Source organism: Lepidochelys kempii, chromosome 1, assembly GCF_965140285.1.
Source record: "Lepidochelys kempii isolate rLepKem1 chromosome 1, rLepKem1.hap1, whole genome shotgun sequence".
NCBI lineage: Eukaryota > Metazoa > Chordata > Testudines > Cheloniidae > Lepidochelys > Lepidochelys kempii.
Window position 1 is genome coordinate 192,463,115 of NC_136380.1, and position 8,734 is coordinate 192,471,848.

An 8,734-nucleotide genomic window follows, 5' to 3' on the forward strand; every position below is an offset into this window, starting at 1 on the left:
AGGGGTGGTAGTAGCCACTCTATCTGATCCCCTTAGCCTAGACCATTTTTCCAGAAATTTACAGGAGTCCAGACTCTTCCTAAAATACATAAACTGAGCCGGCTTTCCTCTAGGGAACTGTCCCGACTTAGACGTCCGGTTACCCATACAGGAGGACTTTACACACCAATCACACAAGAAGGAAAGTCGGGTTCGTCAGAGCGATGCCCGGTGCAACACACAAAAGGAGCCCACAGGCTATTGCCTTAATCGCCCTTGCTTTCACACCAAGGGTTTTACCCAAGGCGCGGTGCGGCTGCGATTGAGCAGATTTCACTCAGACGGTGGGGACAGGAACCCTTTGGTCAGCCGATCCCCGGACGGAGACGGCGCCCAGACTCAAACACACCACAGGGAAGACAGATAGACACAGAGACAAGACAGTCCTCAGTCCGGAAAAAATACAGAAATAATTACCTGACCAGATTCCTGATGTCAGATCCCGGGATCCCTACCAGAACAGAGTGGGAACCAACAGGTTCGATGGCGTAGACTTCACTGTGGTCATGCACCCTTCCATTCTGGCGGAGGACCGCTCGGGCCAAATGCCCAGGTGCCGGCTTGCCACGGTCGTCCTAAGAACAGTCAGGAGTCACGCAGCCCCAGAGAAGATGGTTGCCATCTAGGTGGAACCTCCAAATTGTCAAAGTCAGATTCAGGACTCACATAATTTGTCAGACCACTCTGTTTATTAGCAAAGCGCTTTGCTAATGCACCCAGATGTGAGCCCCTCTCTGAGGCTCAAGATAACTTATTTATACAGCTAAGCCAAAGCCAATTTAACATAAGAGACAAAAGAAAGCAGAAACTGACAAATATACATACATATCTTATTTGCATACTAACGTTTACCAATCTCCTAGCTCAGTAGGAGCTCTAAGTTAATTAGTTTGAGGACCCATTGTCTCACACTCCCTAATGTTTCTCTTCCTGACAACTATATTTCAACAAACCCTTCAAGTAGCATTTCTTTAATGAATTATAATTTCAATATAATTCATTCTACTTTCACACATGCATATTTATGTAAATTATTATAACAACTGTTCATTACTACTGCTTTCCTTTAACTGTTAGGTGTGCCTGTTTGCATGGCCCATTTCACCTGCAGTGTATGATCAACAATAGCAGGCTATTAGCTTAGCAAAAAACATACAGTCCTTCATGGAGGGTTCACACCCCACTACTCTTCACACTGAATGATACGTGGGAATGACATAATAAAAATGGTTAGGGACCAGTCCTCAGTGACCAGGATGTGGGCACTCAGGCCTAGTGGTTAGAGCAGGCACCAAAAGCCAGGGATCAGAAGCCCAGGCTCAGAACTACACTGAGAGACCAGATGCCAGAGCCACGGACCAGAGCTGAAGTCAGAGGTCAGGAACTGGGGCCATGGGCCAGAACCAGGCAGGAACAGGGCTAGGTCCAAGCAGATGCAGGAGCTATCAAAGTCGTGTGCTAATGCCTTGCAGAGCCACTGAACTTCTGCTGCTGCTGGGCTTAAAAGCTGTTCTGCTGACCCTTCCAAACTATCAGGTGGTATCGCCAATCAGGCGGCCAACTACAGGCTAGCTGTGGTTGAAGGTTGCCCAGAGACTGGGTCAAGGGTAACCAGACAGCAAATGTGAAAAATTGGGACAGGGGGTGGGGGTAATAGGAGCCTATATAAGAAAAAGACCCCAAAATCGGGACTTGTCCCTATAAAATCGGGACATCTGGTCACCCTAACTGGGTCCGCTGCAGGCCCTGGTTCCTGACACCAATGCAATCACCTTGAACACCATCATCTCTCTATTGAGTAAGACACAGTTTCAGACACAGCTTCCCTATTGTGTATAACAGCAAGACTAGAGGGATCCGTGTAGCTTAGCAGCTGCAGAGGCATAGCTGAATAGAATTTTTCCTCTTAAAGAGAGTCTACATTTTTATTTGGTGTTAGAGGACTGCGATGCTATAAATCTCAGGTCCTGAACAATGCCTATCTTGGATTAAGGGACTGTATCTAATCACAATTAACAAAAATGATAGGTAGGAGGCAGGTTCAGTAAGGTCTGGCCCACTCAGCCAATAATGAAGAAGTAAACAACAGGCTAAATTGAAAGCTGATAAACAGGATTACATTTATTTACTATTTAACACAGGGGGAAAAAAGGTATGTTGGATGTAATATAAAACCAAAAGTATTGGTGGAGGAAGAACAATCAGACAGACAAACATGGCATAAATACACTACATTAATATAAATAAATGTAAATAGAACTGCATGAATGAAACCGAGTACACACAAAACAGAAGCATTCTCTCAATGGCTGAATATTTTAAATACACAAAGGAATTAAGATGTCCAGATCTTTGTCCATCATTATAAAAGCTTCTTCCCTTACTCTGTGGATTATATTTACCCCAGGTAAATTTACACCTAATTTTTCCCCCTGACCAGAATTGTTCCTTCTTTTTGATGCATTCATACCAGTTTCTTTGAGGGTTGCTCCTTAGTGTCAGACAGGTAGCACTGCCCCCCATTTTGGAAGACAGTATTAAAGATGGTTTTGTAGATTAAATTTGGATAGAGTCATGAATTTAAACTTCTGTTGCAGATCAGTTTGTAAAGTCAATCAGTCTATCCACCTACTGCACTGGCCAGCTAGATAGCTATTAAAATTCTTTTATAAAACAAGGGATATTTATAGAGGTTATAATTTATTCTTCAACAGTGATTCTTTCTCTATTTTTCCGCTCTATCTTGCTCACCTGCCTGCTCTACTTTTAAAGCTGAAAACAATTTCAAAATCATGAATATTTGAATGACCCTTTAGTGGCATATTGGACACAACTGGATACTGTGTAAATAGTATCATGGCAGGATGAACACATCTATAAGGCTTGTCTTCACTATCGGGGTAACTCAACCTATGTTACACTACTCCAACTACGTGAATAACATAGCTGGAGTTGATGTAGCTTCGGTCAGTCGACTTACCCTGGTATCGTCACTGCGTCGACGGGAGACACTCTCCAGTTGACTTCCCTTACTCTTCTTGGGGAGCTGGAGTAGCGGGGTTCAGTGGAGCGCACGCTGCCATCGATTTAGCAGGTCTTTACTAGACCCATTAAATCGACACCCGCCGCATTGATTGCAGCAGCATCAATCTCCCCAGTAGTGAAGACAGACAAGCCCTTATTAGCGTCTACAACATACACATCAAAATATACTACACTAATACATACACTAATCAAAATCAGCAAGGTTCCCCATCGGAGTTTCTCTGTCAATGTCCAGAGCTCCTTTGTGTTGCTGGGACACCATTCTTAGCTCAGATAAATCTGCAGTGAAGTCAATAATCAATAAGCCCAGTAAACCTAATAAAAACTGCCAGAAGTGGAGGACATTTGAAAAAGCAGCACCTTAAACCTGGTGACCAAAACGGTAACATTTAAGATGACCAACATTGATTTTGAAGGCGAGGAAGGATAATGATTTAATTCTTAAAATTTCCTTTGGAAAGAAACTGATTCTACTCAGACAACTAGGTAACTGTAACCATTTTCACCATAAATACAGGGAATAAATTAATGATCTAAATCCTCTGTATGTCCTAGCTACAAAAAATTGGTTGTGGTCTAAATATTCCATTACTGGAGTTTTAAAACATTTCACCTGCAAATAGGAAGTTCAGATTCAGCCCAGAGTAATGGCACCTAAATGTAGATATTCTGATGACTACAAAGTGAATTTTTTGGTTTCGGTCTATTTCCTATTGAACAAGCAAACATGTTACAAAAACCCACTACCCCAAACAGTAAGTGGTAACATTGCTCGCGGGAGGAGAAAGGCCAAGGATTGAGTGGGAAACAGGATGACTCCTCATTTCGCTTTGAATATCAGATGTGTGACAAAATGTGAAACCCTGAACATTTTTAATAGGCCACAAAGCCAATTTGAAACTTTAAGTGATCCGCTGATCATCAATAATACTTAGCCCTGGTCTACACTACGAGTTTAGGTCGAATTTAGCAGCATTAAATCGATTTAACCCTGCACCCGTCCACACAACAAAGCCATTTTTGTTGACTGAATGGGCTCTTAAAATCAATTTCTGTACTCCTCCCCAACAAGGGGATTAGTGCTGAAATCAACATCGCAGGGTCGAATTTGGGTTAGTGTGGATGCAATTTGACGGTATTGGTCTCCAGGAGCTATCCCACAGTGCTCCATTGTGACAGCGCTCTCAACTCGGATGCACTGGCCAGATAGACAGGAAAAGTCCCGCGAACTTTTGAATTTCATTTCCTGTTTGGCCAGCGTGGCAAACTGATCAGCACAGGTGACCATGCAGATGTCATCAGCAGAGGTGACATGGAATTGCAAAAGAGCTCCAGCATGGACCGAACAGGAGGTACTGGATCTGATCGCTATGTGGGGAGACGAATCCGTGCTATCAGAACTCCGTTCCAGAAGACGAGATGCCAAAATATTTGAAAAAAATCTCCAAGGGCATGAAGGACAGAGGCTATAACAGGGAGTAGCAGTGCCACATGAAACTTAAGGAACTTAGGAAAGCCTACCAAAAACCCCAAGAGGCAAAGGACCGCTTGGGGTCAGAGCCCCAGACATGCCGCTTCTATGATGAGCTGCATGCAATTCTAGGGGGTGCCCCTACAGCTACCCCACACCTGTACTTGGACTCCTGCAAGGGAGTCTCAAGCAACAGGGATGAGGATTTTGGGGATGAGAAAGATGATGAGGAGGGGGAGGTTGAAGATTGCTTGCTGGTGTACGCTGAGAAACCATTCTCCCCGACAGCCAGGAACTGTTCATCACCCTGAAGCCAATACCCTCCCAACCCAGGCTCCCAGACCTTGAAGGCGGAGTGAGTGTACCTTTGTAAATATAATACACGGTTTAAAGGCAAGCGTGTTTAATGATTAATTTGCCCTGAAGCCTTGGGATGCCTTCGTGGCCATTACAGCTCCTGGGAAAGTCTGTTAACATGTCTGGGGATGGAGCAGAAATCTTCCAGGGATATCTCAATGAAGCTGTCCTAGAGGTACGCCCAAAGCCTTTGCAAAAGGTTTCTGGGGAGGGCAGCCTTATTGCGTCCTCCATGGTAGGACACCTTACCATGGCAGGCCAGTAGCACGTAATCGGGAATCATTGCACAACAGAGCATGGCAGTGTTTGGTCTCAGGGTTTGCAGGCATTCAAGCAACATCCATTCTTTATCTCTCTGTGTTATCCTCAGGAGAGTGATATCATTCATGGTCACCTGGTTGAAATAGAGGAATTTTATTAAGGGGACATTCAGAGGTGGCCGTTCCTGCTGGGATGTTTGCCTGTGACTGAAAAGAAATCCTCCCCGCCGTTAGCCATGAGGTGGGGAGGGAGGGGCGAAGCGATCATCCCAGAGAATTGGGTGTGTGGGAAAGTGAAAAAAACACTCGCAATGAAATGTTCTCTGAGCTCATGCAGTCCACTCAAACTAAAAGAGCTCAGCAGAATGCGTGGAGCAGACAAAGGCAGAGTCCAGGAAAGCACAAAATGAACGCGAGGACAGGAGGGACGCGTGAGAGGACAAGTGCGGGAGCAATAGGAGAGGCGGCAGCATGATGAAAGGAGGCAGGAAGCAATGCTAAGGCTACTGGAGGATCAAACGGATATGCTCCAGCATATAGTTGAGGTGCAGAAAAGCCACAGACTGCCACTGCAGCCCCTGTGTAATCAACCACCCTCCTCCCCAAGTTCCAAAGCCCCCTCACACAGACGCCCAAGAACGCAAGGGGTGGGGGGGAAGGAGCCTCCGGGCACCCAGCCACTTCACCCCAGAGGACTGCCCAAGCAATAGAAGGCTGGCATTCAATAAGTTTTGAAGTTCAGTGTGGCCTTGTCCTTCCCTCCTCCACCACCCCTCCCAGGCTACCTTGGCAGTTATCCCCCTATTTGTGTGACGAATTAATAAAGAATGCATGAATTTGAAACAACAATGACTTTATTGCCTCTGCAAGCGGTGATCGAAGGGCGGAGGGGAGAGCGGTTGGCTTACAGGGAAGTAGAGTGAACCAAGGGGGTAGGTTTTCATCAAGGAGAAACAAATAGAACTGTCACACCATAGCCTGGTCAGCCATGAAACTGGTTTTCAAAGCTTCTCTGATGCGCAGCACACCCTGCTGTGCTCTTCTAACCACCCTGGTGTCTGGCTACATGTAATCAGCGGCCAGGTGATTTGCCTCAACTTCCCACCCTGATATAAACATCTCCCCCTTACTCTCACAGATACTGTGGAGCACACAGCAAGCAGTAACAACAATGGGAATATTGGTTTCGCTGAGGTCTAACCGAATCAGTAAACTGCGCTAACGCACTTTTAAACGTCTAAATGCACATTCTACCACCATTCTGCAGTTGCTCAGCCTATAGTTGAACAGGTCCTGACTACTGTCCAGGGTGCCGGTGTATGGCTTTATGAGCCATGGCATTAAGGGGTAGGCTGTGTCCCAAGGATAACTATAGGCATTTCAAGATCCCCAATGGTTATTTTCTGGTCTGGAAAGTAAATCCCTTGCTGCAGCTGTTCATACAGACCAGAGTTCTTGAAGATGTGAGCATGATGTACCTTTCCCGGCCATCCCAAGCTGATGTTGGTGAAATGTCCCTTGTGATCCACCAGTGCTTGCAGCACCATTGAAAAGTACCCCTTTCAGTTCATGTACTGGCTGCCTTGGCGATCTGATCCTAAGATAGGGATATGGGTTCTGTCTATCGCCCCACCACAGTTAGGGAATCCCATTGCAGCAAAACCATCCACTATGACCTGCACGTTTCCCAGAGTCACTACCCTTGATAGCAGCAGCAGCTCAGTGATTGTGTTGGCTACTTGGATCACAGCAGCCCCCACAGTAGATTTGCCCACTCCAATTGATTCCTGACTGACCAGTAGCTGTCTGGCGTTGCAAGCTTCCAGAGGGCTATTGCCACTCACTTGTGAACCGTGAGGGCTGCTCTCATCTTGGTATTCTTGCACTTCAGGGCAGGGGAAAGCAAGTCACAAAGTTCCATGAAAGTGCCCTTACGCATGCAAAAGTTTCGCAGCCACTGGGAATCATCCCAGACCTGCAACACTATGCGGTCCCACCAGCCTGTGTTTGTTTCACGGGCCCAGAATTGGTGTTCCATGGCATGAGCCTGCCCCATTGCCACCAGGATGGCCAAATTGCTGGGGCCTGTGCTTTGAGAGAAGTCTGTGTCCATGTCCTCATCACTCTCGTCACCGCGCTGCTGTTGCCTCCTCGCCTGCTTTTGCAGGTTCTGGTTCTGCACATACTGCATGATAATGCGCAAGATGTTTACAATGCTCATAACTGCCACAGTGATCTGAGCGGGCTCCATGCTTGCCGTGGCATGGCGTCTGCAGAAGAGCAGGACAGCAGAGTTGCAGGGGTAGCAGTGGTTAGATGACCAGTGTTGCAGACCTACTGCACCATCTGCTGCCAGGACACAACAGCTGAGCGGGCTGCACGCTTGCCATGGTATGGCGAGACAAGAGCAGCTGAGCAGTTGCAGCAGAATCGGCCCTGCAAGACCACCAGGAGAGCAGAATGGCAGCAGAAGCGGTGGATGAGGATGGTCATATAAAGGACCTCCGAGGTGGATTCATAGCATTGGGAGAGCAGGAGAGCAGAGTGGCAGCGGAAGCGGTTGTTCGATTACGACAGTTTGCAGACCTACTACACTGTCTGCTGAAAGCAGTATGGCTCCCGCAAGGAAAAAAGGCGTAAAACGATTGTCTGCTGTTGCTTTCACAGAGGGAGAGGCGACTGATGACATGTACCCAAAGCCACCCATGACAATGTTTTTGCCCCATCAGGCAATGGTAGCTTAACCCAGCATTACAATTGGCGGCAGAGACTGCGGGAACTGTGGCATAGCTACCCACAGTGCAATGCTCCGAAAGTCGACGCTAGCCTCGGTACTGTGGACACACTCCGCTGACTTAATGCGCTTAGTGGGGACACACACAATCGACTGTATAAAATCGCTTTCTAAAAAATCAACTTCTATAAATTTGACCTAATTTTGTAGTGTAGACATGCCCTTAGACTAAGGAAACTTTGAATGCTTCATATAACATCATGTGAGATAGAAAGCAGAGATATGGGGGTTACTGTATGGAAAATAAGATTAACAAGTACTGGGCTGTTACACTTGAATCTGCACACAGAATTTAAATCATTAGATTTCTTGTACAGCAAGCTGGATCCAATTAGTATGCTACATGCTCTTAAGTTATACTTTGTATCTGGCAATGAATGGGACAGGGAGATTAATATAAAGAAATGACAAAGTACAAATTGAAATCATTGTGAAAGCAGGTGAATTACGTTTGATATAGAGAATAGGAAGGTACCCCCGCACCTACAATAGGTCAAATAATGATTTTTTTTTAAACTCACTGACATCAGTTAACTTATTTTTTAAAAAATGCATAAGATTAGTGTCAGCATACAATATTTCTACAAAGATAGCAAAAATAATTTGGGCAGGTGGTCATTAAAAATATTCATTGTCTTGGTGATTATAAAGGAAGATGGAGAAACAGATGCCACAGACAAGTAGCCCATAGCATACAGAGGCATTACTCAGTGAGATTAGAATCACACCAGAACATGTGAGTGGTAAACTTCATGGTAAAACAGAGCA